General features: G+C 43.8%; 1 long non-coding RNA gene across 1 annotated transcript in view; it reads right to left on the minus strand.

Annotated features, from left to right (window-relative positions):
• The window catches only part of LOC123373125, a 14536-nt gene extending 3505 nt beyond the window's left edge, over nucleotides 1-11031 (minus strand). The window contains exon 1 of the long non-coding RNA XR_006580571.1: nucleotides 10897-11031. This is a non-coding gene — a long non-coding RNA (uncharacterized LOC123373125). The remainder of the gene's footprint in view (nucleotides 1-10896) is intronic.
• Nucleotides 11032-14936: the final 3905 nt, after the last annotated feature.

Consider the following 14936-nt stretch of genomic DNA (forward strand, 5'->3'; position numbering starts at 1 on the left):
CTCTTGGAAGTCCGTGCTGCCCAGGGTCCTTAGGAACAGCTCTGTCTGCTATTAGGGATCCCTCCCCCTCCAAGAACCCCTTGTAACTTTTCGCAAACCCCAGTTTGGGAACCACTGACCTAGAGGAATGAAGCATGAAAGAGGAACGAGTAACCTTTGCAGCTTCTCATGCCACTAAATAAGAAATACTCAAGAGGGATTCAGTCCGTAGCTATTCCTGGATTTCTGGTAAAGCAGAAGCATTTCAGAAAACATTGTCAAAACTGAAAGTATTATGTATAAAATTGGATTATTTTTAGACTTAAATACGGTGAAAATATATAAATCCTTTTTTATAGGCGATGCTGACTGTCATAGGTCTCACCCCCACTTAGAGCTGTTGGGTTCCAAAATGGGGACCTGCATGGACTCCTCTAAACTAAAATCCTAGTTTAGATCTGGTAAAAGCTGCCACCATCCAATAATGTACGTGTATTGGGACACAGTCCTTCCCCAAAATCCTTGGGGATCCCAAGAGCCCCAAATCCATGGAGTTCTTACACCTAGGAGAAATAAACCATTCCCCCCTGCTTCCTCCCCCCTCCCTTTTCCTAGGAGAGATACCGGGATTCAACTACAGAGGGATGCCTTCCTTCTCCCTCCTCCCCTTTCCCTGAGAATTCACCCAAGGAAAGACCAACCAAGTCCTTAACAGAAAAGATTTATTAAAGAATAAAAAGAAAGTAAACTGTCTCTGTAATACCAAGATGGAACAATACACAGGGTCTAAACTTATCAATCTCTGGAGAGCATTCCCCCTCCCTTCTTTCTCAGTAAAAGCAATAACAGTACAGAATTAAAGAAATTCTATTGCAAATACAGAAATAAAAGTATAAGAATACTAGTTCCTTGCTAATACTCACTAGCTTGAATAGAAGAATTTATTGCAGAAACCTGGGAGGACTTGATTAAGATGTCTGGACTCCCTTAACTCCCCAGAGAGACTCTCTTAAAAAAAAGAACAGAAAAAAAAACTTCCCTCCACAGGGATTTGAAAATATCTTGTCCCTGATTGGTCCTCTGGTCAGGTGTTCACAGGTACTGCTTGTTAACCCTTTACAGGTAGAAAAAAACCTTAACCCTTAACTAACTGTTTATGACACTGACATAGTCTGACTTTCTATTCTAAGACCATGTTTGCAATAGCTTATAACTTTACCAAGCTTTAACTGTTCACTCTGAAAGTTTCCAAGTTCTCCCTCAGCCTGAATTCTTTTGGAAAACTTCAAGATAATTGGTTCAGCTGTTTATCACAATGAGGTTAGGGGAAAATATGTGGTTTTGCCCATGTTAAAAAAATTCTGTAAACAGTTTTGTTGACAAGCTCCAGTGCCTCAACTCTTTGAAGCAAGAACTTTAAATTTGGCAGGGATGTCACCCTGGAGTCGGATGTGCCTCTTGCTGTTCCAGCAAAAATCCTCCCACATTTGGTCAATTTATGAGCCTCTGTAAATCCCAGCTTGCACTTGCTCAGTACAGACTTGTTACGAGTTTGGCAGCTAAATTTCCCTGAAGATTCCAGCTGCACTGGGCATTTTCCAATCGAGGATGGCCTGGGCTGAGCAAGACTCCCTGGGGGGAAGGATAGCTCAGTGGGTTGAGTATTGACCTGTTAAACCCATGGTTGTGAGTTCAATCCTTGAGGGGGCCACTTAGGGATCTGGGGCAAAAATCAGTACTCGGTCCTGCTAGTAAAGGCAGGGGGCTGGACTCAATGACCTGTCAAGGTCCCTTCCAGCTCTAGGAGATAGGTATATCTCCAATTATTATTAATTGCTCCTCCCAGTGGCCAGGCTGTGCCTGGTGCCACACCACAGCACTGACTCTCCTGTGCCCTCAGTGTCCCCCATCCCCCGCCCCCCACACACACTGGTGCCCAGGAAGTGAGAAAGAGTAAGTAGTGTGGAATATTGAGGGGTGAGCACCTAAGTTCCCTGTGCAGCAGCCTTTTTAGCACCGCACAGGTGCTTGGCCCCACCCCCACCACATTAATTTTGTTATGTGCACCAGTATGAAGGTGGTGTGTCACACACCACCTCCATATTGGTGCACATAACAAAATTCATTCCACACATGTGTGGGAAAATGTGGAGGGAACACTGATGAGCGCCATACCTTGGGGGTGGCAGCAAGGTATGATCCTGGAATTAGGAGCTTGGGGGTGTGGAGGACTGCGATGGGGAGCTGATGGGGCAGAAGATGGGAAAGAGGACAGGAGAGAGGGACAAGGGGCAGGAAGGCTGTAACCATTAGAACACACTTCCCTCAGAGTCTGAATTAGCATTCAGGAGTCTCAACATTCTTCAGCTGCCCGCATAGTATGAAACTACTGGCAAAGTACGCACTTCATCTCCCTTTAGTAGTAAGGAGGACAGCCTACTACTGCTATCAGTTACTCTGTTAGCTCAAGAGAGCTGTGATGTGGACCTAAAGTTTCTAACTCTGCTGATGACACATAGATTTTAAGGCAAGAAAGAACTATTATGCTCATCTAGTTGGACCTGCGTAGCAGAGGCTTAGAATTTAACTAGGCAGGAGTCAGCATAGTTCCACATCATGGAATTTCTGCTTTTGCAGTTTGCTTTTCTTAAAAACCTAGGATATTACATACCAAAAAACCTTACATTAAAATAATGTTAAAATCAAATCAGGCACTCAAAGTTAGGAATGCCAGAATAAAGGTTTCAATTTTAATTCCTCCCTTCCCCCTTGTGTACACACTATGATACAGTCTTTAATTACATGATCACATACTATTTTCTCCAAAGAGCCCCTCCCTCATTCAATGCACAGGATGGATCGTGCTCTGAATTAATTAGGGTTGTGTAGTTAGACTTCTGCCAGTAGAACTTCTGCATAATTTTTTGCAGAAGTTGGAAGGTTTATAGTAAATGAGGCAGGAGATTAACAGAAAAGAAAAGATGGTCTCATTGTTCAGGCAGAGTAATATCACTGAGCAACTGGATTTTATCCCTATCTCTTCCAAAGAAAACCTACGTGATGCTAAAAATAAATCACTTAAACCAGACTTTTTACAGTTGACCACTAGCTATGTGTTCCTCATTTTTTATGTGCATAAGTTGAGATTCGGGGTCTGATTTGCAGAAGTGCTGAGCAGTCACAGTTGCAACTGACGTCAATGGGAGCTCTACTTTCAAAAGAAACTTCTGTATAATGCAAAGTTCTCTGAAAACTCAGGACTTAGGAGCCTCAAATTGTGCCACCAAAATTAGTGGACACTTGACCTTTAGTGCTTTTGCACCTCAGCTATCCATCTGTAAAACAGGGGTAATACCCTCTCATCTCTCAGGGGTGTTGGTTGTGAAGATAAAGTGGTATTTGTGAAGACCTCAGATACTAGTGATGAGCACCAGCTAGAAGCCTCGGAGGAAATCAATAATTTTGTCTTCAGACCGGGGTTTGAATGATGTGTAGTAAATAAATCACAGGGCCACACTTTGGTGACAAAAAAACCAAAATATTACATAGCCGCTCATTAATTGAACACCATACAGTCTGTGCACAGAATGAGGCAGGGGTCCTGTGAAAAGAATAGTATGTGATCACGTCATTAAAGACTACATCATGATGCATAATCATATTGGTGCTGAACTGAAAATTCACAGGGAACCTTAATTAGGACATTTCCTGACTTTTGAGTGTGTGGCATTGCAATCTTATTCTTTTAAATTTGTTTTTGTATTAATACAATATAGTAGGGTAAAATAGTATACGGATAGAAACCTGATATAAAATATCTGATACAAATAATGTAATTAATCAATTTATTAACTTAATAAAATCAAGTGAAGAGAATAAACACATCAGGTATATTTGTTATAAATATACTTGACTCCCATTGTAGTTAGTGACAAAACTCATGTGAATCATTTATTTTCAGTATATGCCATATTTAGGTATGAGGAAAAAGTTCTCATGTTAAAAGTCTTAGACTTTCCTACAACATTTAAGGACGTCAGTGAGACCTCTATGTATGGTGACCACATGTCCCATTTTAGCTGGGACAGTCCCTTTTTTAAGACCTGTCCCGGCCGTCTCGACTTTTTTGGCAAAAGTGGGCATTTGTCCCCATTCACTGTTGCTGACTTGAGCAGTTGGCAAGAACAAACAGGACAAATACCCACTTTTGTCAAAAAAGTGAGCTGCAGTGCAGAGGAATGTGCCGGGGGCAAACGGTGATGCCAGCCCCCATGGAGGATGCAGACATTGCTCTGACCAGTCCCATGCAGAGGGGAGGCAGGGCTCAGTGAGGCAACATGGGGCAGGGGGAAGGGCTCAGGCCAGCCCTGTGCAGTGTCTCGTTTTCCCTTTGAGAACTAGGGTCACCCTATCTTTATATGAGATTCCTGGAATGTTGGGGATGGCCACTGGCCTGCAGAAAATATGTTGGGGCACATGGGGGCTGCTTTACCGTGAGCTGGTTTTTGGGAGCACACACCACCCCAGGAGAGATTTTCAGCCAGGCCCTTTCTTCAGTTACATTCGGTCAAATGCTGTGATGGGTAGGTGGCGAAGTGTAAGAGTGATTCTTTTGCACTACTGCAAAATATCATTTTAAAACAATTTACAGCATTTTGCCACTTGTACCCATTTTCTGAACATTGCAAAATCTTGTTCCTATGTGAAGTAAATGGCAATTTTCCCTCCGTCTCCAATGGGAAGATGATCAAGCCACAATTGTCTAACTTACATCACCATATCGGTCAGGACAGACTTGCTCCATAGCATCCTCTTCCTCTCCTAATTAGTAACAGTATTAAATCTCTCCCCCACTTCCTTCAGTAATTGTATTGAGAATTAATCTACTTCTGCCATTCTTAGGAAATATAAAGTTACTGTTTGAAGTAAGATTCCAGAAAAACACATTTTTATCTTTTTTTTTTTAGTTTTAAATATTTTCCAAGAATATATCCTGATTTTTAAGGAACACAAAAGCACTGTGTGGTCAAAGATAGATAAAAGTAGGAACAACTACTTTTTTTTTTTACTTGCACAATTGACACTGAGAGTCTAAAGCTTGTTTCTCCTCCCCGCCCCCCACAATTGCTCTGCACACATGGGGGAAGGAGGAGGGGGAAGACTGGGTATGAATAATATGGACAACGTGAGTGTGGGGTGGTATAAGTGGTGACTGGCATGAGTCAAAATAGCTGCATTGCTCAGAGTGGGTGACGGTTCCTGTCATGGAGTTTACCCCAATCATTCTGTTCACAGGGAGACAGCGGCAGTTGTACCTGCATCTACCTCAAGAACCAGTAGGGGCTTCAGTTACCAGTTCCTACAATAGGGCCTGGGCTACAGGGCCATCTGCATGGGGGCCCTGTGGGTATGTCTGCTGCAGCTGGAAGCTTGAGAACCTGAGCCACTACATCCCTACTGCTATATTTAGCATGATAGACTCTCCCTAGTGGGGCTTGAGCTGTCTACTTGGGCTGGGAGGCCCGTGGACAAGATATCCATTCATAGAGAGCGCCAAGGAAACAATCTGGATACTGATGTGATGTCACATGACTACTCCAACAGTCTGTTCTCTGGGAAGACATTTCACAGATAGGAGTAAAAGATGCCAAGAAATTTACTGCTCTTCGATTGCAACTTTTCTTCCACACCAGTTTATTCACTGATGCTATAAATCCCTGTTTTGGTTTTTAAAGGTACGTTCTGATGGGCCACAGTAGCTATGTTTTGAACTTCAACTTTCGTATATACTCTTCTACAAAAAAAATAAGGTTAGACTTCTAAAAAGCGGTTACAGAGACTGAATACGTTGGGTTCATTTCTCACCTTGGCTTGGCCAGTAAGCTACATTATTACAGACTGAAGAAATCTATGAGACAATTACTAAATGAGAGGGACAAGATTCCTTACTGCAGTTTCAGTTCCTCCCAATTATTATCCATGGTTAGTAGAGATCGCTATATACAATTATTATAAAAAGTACTTAGTTTTTTGTGTGCATTACTTTTGTCAAGCATCCTGTTGGGTGCCTGTGGAAGTAGTAGTATTAAAGGAGAATGCATATATATTCCATTCCCTTCATTTTCAACCTATGTACTATTTCTATGCTGTGTCCATGTATCTGTAGATAGTTAAAACACAGAAACGGTGTGAGGGGTTGGATGAATAAAACTTACTGGAATATTTCCAAGAGACTGGAAAAGGGATACCCATCGTTAACCTTGTATGACAGAGTCTTTAATCTCACTATCTAATGTTAAATGATTTCTCCTTTTGGCTGCTTTTAGTTTTGTCAAATGCTCAGTCCATTTAGCTCTCCCACTTCAGCTAGCCTTACGATAAAGGCATAAGCAAATATGTTGTGCAAGTAGTTTAAACTGTTCCATAGGTTACATATACACAAATTGTTTGCCAAAAATGTGGCTAGCTAAATACCTCCATTTAGATAAACAATGTGTCATTGGACTTTTGAAGTGAATTTTGGGTGGTATGAGAGTGAGACTGAAGAAGTGGGTGAAATGGCAGAAATTAAACCCATGGAAGAAATGAGGCTTATTCATTGGCTTGCAGCAGTTCTTTTGTTTGCAGTCGATAGCCCAGTCTTAACTATCTTCAAAAGAATTCTTTATCTTTCCAGATGGACACAAGTAACTCAAATACTCAGCTCTTTTCTCATGTTGATATATTGAGGGAAATGTGTAATTTTCCATGGTTAGCTGATTAGCTCCCCTAAGCACACACATACACAGTGATAGAAGAACAGATGCCATTGATTAAGAGGAGATTACTCACACTCTGCTGAAACCACACCCTAAGGAGCACATTTGCACAGAATGGTGAGGAATACATATCCCCTGCTAATGAGGAAGAAGTTTAACTGCCCAATAAGGCTACCAGGCAGAGGGCCTGCTCTACCCCAGAAAAACTGCTTAACCTGCCAGCTGGAAAATGTTCCCAGGTAGGGCACATTAGAGCAGGAATATAGCAAAAAGGGGGCTCTGAAGGTAGGAGAAAGTGTTTTCTCTCTCTCTCTTCCCCCCTCACGCTAAGGGCTAAGGAAGCAACAGGCTAGCAGTTCTCTGATTAAGGGCCGATGAAGCAGACTATTGTACTCAGGAGGACCGGAGTCCTTACTTGGCACTTCGGTTAAATCTGTTATTTCACTGTAATTCTTCACTCCTGCAGTAAAGCAAGTTGGCCTTTGTTTACCAGTTGCCTCTCCCTTGGGAACAGGCGGAGGAAAGCCCTTGGTCTTCACTCTCATTAAATGTGCTCCTGAGTGAAGAAGCTCCCTCCAGATAGCAAAAATATGGCCTAGTGTGCATGTTGCTGCAGTCCCTGGCCACCTTCATGCAGGTGTGTATCTCATTAAAATTGGACTTGTGGTGTTAAATACTAGTTTCCCCACACGTTCTGATGGATTTTTTAGCCTGAACTTTGAGCATCTTTTGCAATTAGTGGTGGCATTTTCTATTGCCCCTATGGCAGTCCAAGTCCCATCTCCAACAGAAAACACACTGGCTGTGATGGCAAGTACACAGAGGAGTCTTATGCATCAGTGTATTTACTCGTTATTTTGAGAGTACAATTTGCTGCACCCCTCTCTCACAGGTCCACGTCTTTGCCCCTCATTAACATTTAAAAAAAACCCTATTAATTCACTAGAAGTACTTCATTATGAAGCAGTTAGTGTTGCTCACACACTATACCTGCCACAAATCTGCAAAAGCAAAGAAAAGTTAAGCTACCTACCAATACATACCACAGGCACATTCTTTACCATTACCACACACAGCAACTACCATGCACGGCAACAGGGATGAGCAAACTTTGTGGCCTAAGTGCCACAGTGGAGTTCCAAAACTGTATGGAGGGGTGGGTAGGGAAGGTTGTGCCTCCCCAAACAGTCTGGCCCCTGACTCCTATCTACCCCTTCCCACTTCCTGCCCCCTGACTGCCCCGCTCAGAACCCCTGACCCATCCAACCCCCCTGCTCCTTGTCCCCTGACCTCCCCCTCCCGGGACCCCTGCTCCTAACCGCCCCCTGGAACCTCACCCCCTATCCAACCCCCCCCCCCGCTTCCTGTCCCCTGACTGCCCTAATGCCTGTCCACACCCCTGCCCCCCGACAGGCCCCACCCCGGGACTCCCATGCCTATCCAACCCCCCCATTCCCTGTCCCCTGACTGCCCCCACCAACCTCCAGCCCATCCAACTGCTCCCTGTCCCCTGACTGCCCCTCAGGACCCCCTGCCCCTTATCCAACCTCCTGCTCCCTGCCCCCTTACCATGCCGCTTAGAGCAGCATGTCTGGCAGCCGCGCCACCTGGACAGAGCCAGCCACAGCACCGCGCTGCCCAGCAGGAGCTCACAGCCCCACCGCCCAGAGTGCTGGAGGCACGCTGAGCTGAGGCTGCGGCGGACAGGGGTGGGGGACACAGCAGGGGAGGGGCCACCGTCTAGCCTCCCCGGCTGGGAGCTGCAAGGCCGGGAAGGACGAACCCATGGGCCAGTTTGCCCAGCTCTGCACTACAACAATAGCTCTGTCCTCCCTCTAAGGAGGTCATCCTTCTGCATGCAACCCTTCACCAAATTACCATCTCTCAGCATAACCAACTACTACACTGTACATGGACAGTGGGGACAGAATAATCTGATGAATGTGTGTGCGCGCAGAAGGCAAAAGGGAGGCAGAGGTAAGGTTGTAGCACACGGTCTGTGGTGTGCAGCAGTTATGGTAATGGTACAGTGTATGCAGAAGTGGAGAATATATGGTCATAAACTTTCAGCACACCTGTCTAATCTATCATGATACCTAAGCACTAGATGAGACAACCAGGCCAGTATTGGGAGTGAGATATCACAGGAGTTCTAACTGGGGGTCATGACCCTAAGGGGTCACGAGGTTATTACATGGGTAGTCACGAACAGTCAGCCTCCACCCCCCCATGTCCCTCTTCACCCTCCATCATTTATAATAGTGTTAAACATTAAAAAAAAAGCTTGAAGGTGGTTGGGGGGGGGTCGCACTCAGAGGCTTGCTGTGTGAAAGGGGTCACCAACACAAAAGTTTGAGGACCACTGAGATATCAGATCACATCTTGAAAGGAGACAGCAATCTAAAGGAAAGCATTAGATCACGCAGTCAGATTCTGTCACCCTTACATTGCATAGCACCTTATGCTGCAGAAGTCTCATTCACATCAGTAATGTTAACCATAGCTTTGTAGACATGAAAATATAAACAAAATAGAGAATATGCACTGTATGAGTTATACTTCGGAATGCCTTAAGGATCCACTCCCATTGACTTCAGTGGGATTTATCATGGGATAAAGTATTGCTCAGTTTGCGTACTAGTGGCAGAATCTGGCCCGTGATCAGCAGAAAAATGGTTTTCCCACTGTGAATACTGCAAACAATCTGAAAATAAAGTTGTCCTCCTCCTGGCTCGTGTGTCACTAAGAACTCTCGCCCAACACAGGGCTAGTTATGATGCTATTGAGGAAAACACATCAAGCTAAAGATTTTTTCAACTGAAACTTAGTTAAAATTCTGCTAAAGGTGCCAGAGCCAGAAGAATCCAACCTATCCACATAGTTTTATGTTAAACGCGGGGGTTGGGGGGGAGTAGCAACACATTTTTGGTCATTAAGCAGATATGGTGTGGGAGAAATACAAGGAGAAGATCTGTTGGATAAGATGGTATTTTTACACTTTTCTGATTCTCTCTTTACTTCATTAGGCTACATTTTTATATTGGAATAAATATTCAAGGGATTTTTCAGGTTTGCCTTTGATTCCCTGTGCCACCCCTACCTCCCCCCCAATTGTAGTGTGAATATTAATAGGTGAAGTGTTGTTTCAATGCCTCGTAGCTGCAAATGCATGTCCTTCTGGACTCCCTCATTATACATTTTTAATTATTGTTCAGGCTTAGTCAAATCTCAGTGGATACTAGTAACTGATAGCAGTTTGCATATTAACTGAAACTAGCCTGCAACAATATGCAAGATGATAACAGAGTTGCTAAATCTCATCGTTTTGCCTGTCTCATAGTTCTAGTATTTGGATCAAATTAACTCCTCCACTACCCCTATAGACTGACATTTCCAGTGAATTAATAACAATCACACACACACACACAGGGTCGAAGTTACCATGTAGTGTGCGCACAGCATGTCTATATCCCAGGTGCTAGAATAAAGTGCTGTAGATCCAGGCCACTTGATCATTCCACTCACTCCCAGGTAAAGTTGAGCTTTCTGTCAAACGCCACAGTACCGTGAGAAAATAGAGAAGATTATTCAAATATTTCCCATGTTCTTTTATTATTTTAAATGCCAACCATAGGTTTAGCTCTAACTTCTGAGATCAGCACTGCCCATATTGTCATTCATGTGATTCAATAAACTTTATCTTTATGACCAAAACTGGCAAGGTTTCCTAGACCTGAGTAAAGCATAATGAGAGATTCTGATTTCATCAGTTTCCACAAAAAGCAAATTTGACAGGGACTAGGTGGCTAAGAGGTTTTCTAATAGAAGAAAGTCCCTATTACTCGTAGGTCATTGGTTTGACTCTATTGTGGGTCACAAATAACCAAAAAGTGTTTCTCTGTGATGGCTGTTTTGAGTTTAGTGGTCTCAATTCAGTTTCTACAGGACAGGTACTCATCATAGTTACAAAGGTCTGACTGGGGCTGGAGAGAAACTGATCCTCACAGGTTATTTAGGACAATGTAAAGGCACATTGGCATGGGGAAGCTTGCACTGTAGAGACCCACAAATGGTCCTATAAGCAACTACTATAGTGTATTAAATTCACACATGCTTGAAGATTTGGATTCATTTGGAAAGTGAGATTTTCCTGACTTACCTTTTGTGCGCTTGAGCTTTGTAGAGTATGAGGCTTCATCTAGTGCAATATTCTCAGATGACTTCCACTTTTTCAATTCTAAGCTGGCAAATACATACCATTATGTATTTTCTTCCTCAGCTCACCACCCAAAAGACAGTCCTTAGTGAAGTATTTTCCCAGGTCATCTGTTTTTAATGCTAAAAATATATATAATTAAAATATGCATTAGTGTCAAAGTGATACAGATTTAATCATTAGAACTATCATGCACACTGTTATAGCAGCAAGGCACATTATCAACAGCTCCAAATCAGAAACTTGGCAGGTTGGGTCTCTGCTCTGAGAAACATGTAGTTTAAAATATTGGGGGCATGTAACTCGTGCCTGCTTGTTCTTTGAAACCTTTGCCTACACTAAGAAATTAACCTACTGCAGAAAACAGTGGTGAGCAATGGGCCTGTTGTAGCGTGGCCTCCTCCAGCACATCCCCCCATGCCCAGAGGTCACTCTGTAGACCCCCACCATCAATCTCTCCCCACTTAGCTCCCTAACTAAATTCCACACAGATCAGTTTTGCCAGCCCTTCCAGAAGGGTTTCAAGGAACAAAGCAAAATGCTAATAAGAACATTAGGCAATTACCCTGCTGGCCTCAGTCTCCGCCTTAGGGTTTTTCATCCAAGGCTACTCCAGGCCTCCTGTCTCTTGCAACATCTGTAGTTCCTTCCTTTCTAGACAGATCATACCATTTTCTAGCACTTGCCCTACCCCCTTCTGCTTCCTGCTACTCTTTATAGAGACTCAGCTGATCTCTGCTCAGGTGTGCCTCTTTAGTAACTAGGGTTCGCTGGGCCCAGCCCTGTGGCCCTTAAAAATTGGCAAGCCACCCTGCTACAGGAAGGAAAAGATGTGAAATTAGCAAGCCCATCATTATGATTGAGGGTAGCACCACCAATGACCCATTATCTACACTGGCTGCAAAACCTGGCTCTGCCTCTGGCGACATACAGCCGTTATATCCCCTCTGTACTTCGACTGGATATTCCAGTTTATGCACCCAAGACTTGTGTACACCCACTTAGTCACAGCAACATACTGGGAGCTCAGGTTTAGTTGGTTAATCCACCATGACCCATAAATCCTTTTCATAGTCACTATTTTCCAGGATAAAGTCCACCATCCTGCCTGCATTCTTTGTTCCTAGATGTATGACCTTGGAACTGGCAGTATTAAATCACATGTTGTTTGAATGCACTCAGCTTATCTGACTTCCCTCCTTCATGCTGATCCCCTTTTGAGGTGACAGAGCGGGAAATATAGCTGCATTCTCCATACACAAGCTTCCCTGGAAAAACCTCCACTAGGGTCATCCACCCTGAGGAGCCCACAGCCCCCTGCCCAGCCCCACATTAGGGATCCCCAACAGTGCCATGTGCTGAAATTCAGAATGTGGGGTTCCATCTGCATTCCCCTCAGTTGGGCTCTCACCCCTCTCATCCCAAGTGAACTCCTCTGGGTGTCAGTCTGAAGGGCACTATAGGGTGCAAGGAGGAGCTGCAGTGGGCCACCTTGCAGGGTGCGGGGAGGTCTCTGACATGAGGCTGGGGAATTGGGGGCATGTAATACCTGGGTGGAACAGTGAGGGGATAATACCGTGGGATTGGAGTCTGGACAGAGAATTGGGGTGGGGGCCAGGTCCTGGAGTGAGGGAGACAAGGGCACAGACGTGGTGGGGTTCATGAAGCTGTGGTGGAGAAATAGCATTGGGGGGGACTAGGATAAGGAGGCAGATGGATGGGGGGCTAGGAAAACAGGGGCAGCCCATGAGGTAGATTGGGTGGGGGGATAGGACATGTGCAGATGAGGCAGGACACAAGAGAAGGAGGCTATTGGCATTGGGGGGCAGGACTTTGGGGCAGATAGGGTCGGGGGGCAAGACCCTGTGCAGTAGGAGGACTGGAGAAGAGGGAAGACCCTGGGGCCTCTGGGGTCAGATGGTATGGGAGTTACATGGAAAGGCAAGACCCCAGCTGGCAGATGAGCTAGGACATGGGGGACAGGAAGACTAAGGCAGGGTGGTTAGCACACACCCCAGCTTGCCACAGGCAGCCAACAGCATAGCTTGCATATGTGTAGAGTGGCCTCTGTATGTCAAATGCTTAAAAAGGTGCCACACATACACCTAAAGGCCATGAGTGCGAACATTCACCCTTTCTGCCCTGCTGTTAGCTCCACCACTGTAAGTGGCAATGGTGACACCATTCCTAGCAAACTGTGTCTAATTTTAGTGTCCACACTGTCAAAAGGATGTTGAGATAATGAAAAGGGTTATTTCTGGTAGAAGCCCTAGGAATGATTTGAGATCTGGGAAACCTCTCAGAGTAAGAGACTTAAAGCTCAATCTGTTTAGTTTATCAAAGAGAAAGTTAAACAAAATGACTTGATCATGGCCTGAGTAGCTCACTGGAAAGAGATTTCCAATAAAGGTTTATTTTTTTAATGTAGCATAAACAAGATACAACATCTGGAAGTGGACACTAGACAAATATGGGCTGGAAATAAGGAGCAAATCTTTTAACAGTGAGGAAAACTAAGGGAAGTGGAGGCTTTTTCATCACTTGAAGTTTTAAAATCAAGATACAGGAATTGCTAGGTGAAATGCTATGGCCTCTGTTAAGAAGGAGGCCAGACTAGATAATTATAATGGCCCTTTCTAGCCTTAAAATCCATTAATCCATTTACAGAATTTACTACTCATGTCCTTGGAGAACAGCACCATCTGCATGTCTAAGAACTTCAATGGTCACAGTCTTGTGTATGTACAATAGGGAGTCTCCTCTGCAAAAGATTTTTTTTTTTAAATGCAGAACATAAAGATCATCTCCTGAGCACACTGTGATTATCATATATGTTCCAAATGGTTTGGACCAAACAGTTACACAACAAAACTGTGTCACTGCTTGGCTGTCGCTGTTATGAAAGACAAATAACAGACATCAGAGAAAATGTCAATATTCTGTTCTTCATGAGCTTTTACTTCTGATGCTACTAATCATTAGCAGCAGAAATGGAAATTCACAAGGAAAGCAAATCCTTAGAGGGGTTATGTGTCTCATTGGCCAGCAGGACACAACCATTAAAAAAAATAAGACTAGGCTAAAAATGAAAACGTCACCTGTGTAAAAACAGTCTTCCTCCGCTTTCAGGGTGTGAGTCTTTCCTTTTGAGATGCTACAGCTTTAATTCCCAACAAACTTTCGGATTGTATTGTTCCACTCTTTTCTATGTGTTTCTTCTCCTTTTGCTTTCAGTGCTACTTGCTTCAGCCCGGTTTATGAAAAAGCTTTGACACTTACAGTAACAGACAGTCTATACATTCTAACACTGGATTAAACAAGAAAGCCAGGACAGGCTTGACTGATACCTTTGCACATTTATATAGCAACATATGTTAGGAGACTGATACCCACTAGACAGAGTGAAAACACCCAATTCATGTTGACAGCATGATCTGACAGCTATGGCTTGCTGAATATTTATTACCCAAGTTGCCAGCAGGCAACAGATGTACAGTACATTTGTGATACTGGCAACTCACTGCAACAAAACAAAACATAAAAGGTGCAATGCAAAGGAAGATAGATCTCATGATGCAGGTGGCAAAGATTTGTTCTAGCTAGAATTCTACCTATAGGCTGCTGCGTGCCTAGGTACTCATGTCCCTGAATGTGTGCAGAACCCCACATCAAAGCTATTTTATTATTCTTTTCTGTTAATCAGTTTGTGACTGACAGACCTTATAGTGTCAATCTTGTCTCCTATCACAGAGTCTGGAAGAGTGCCTGAAGAGTTAATCAGCCATTTGTACCTGCAGCTCATTATCTTCTATCTCAAAGTATATGCTAATGAGGATATCTGAATCTCAGGGGAGATGGGATGAATTTGTAAATTGCGCTCATGCCAGAAAAATGAATACTGCTTTCCAAGATGACAAAGAAAGCAGTAGATGAAATGAATCATCACATTGCATATTACTCTTGGGTAATAAACTATATTTGCT

This window comes from Mauremys mutica, chromosome 6 (assembly GCF_020497125.1).
Source record: "Mauremys mutica isolate MM-2020 ecotype Southern chromosome 6, ASM2049712v1, whole genome shotgun sequence".
NCBI lineage: Eukaryota > Metazoa > Chordata > Testudines > Geoemydidae > Mauremys > Mauremys mutica.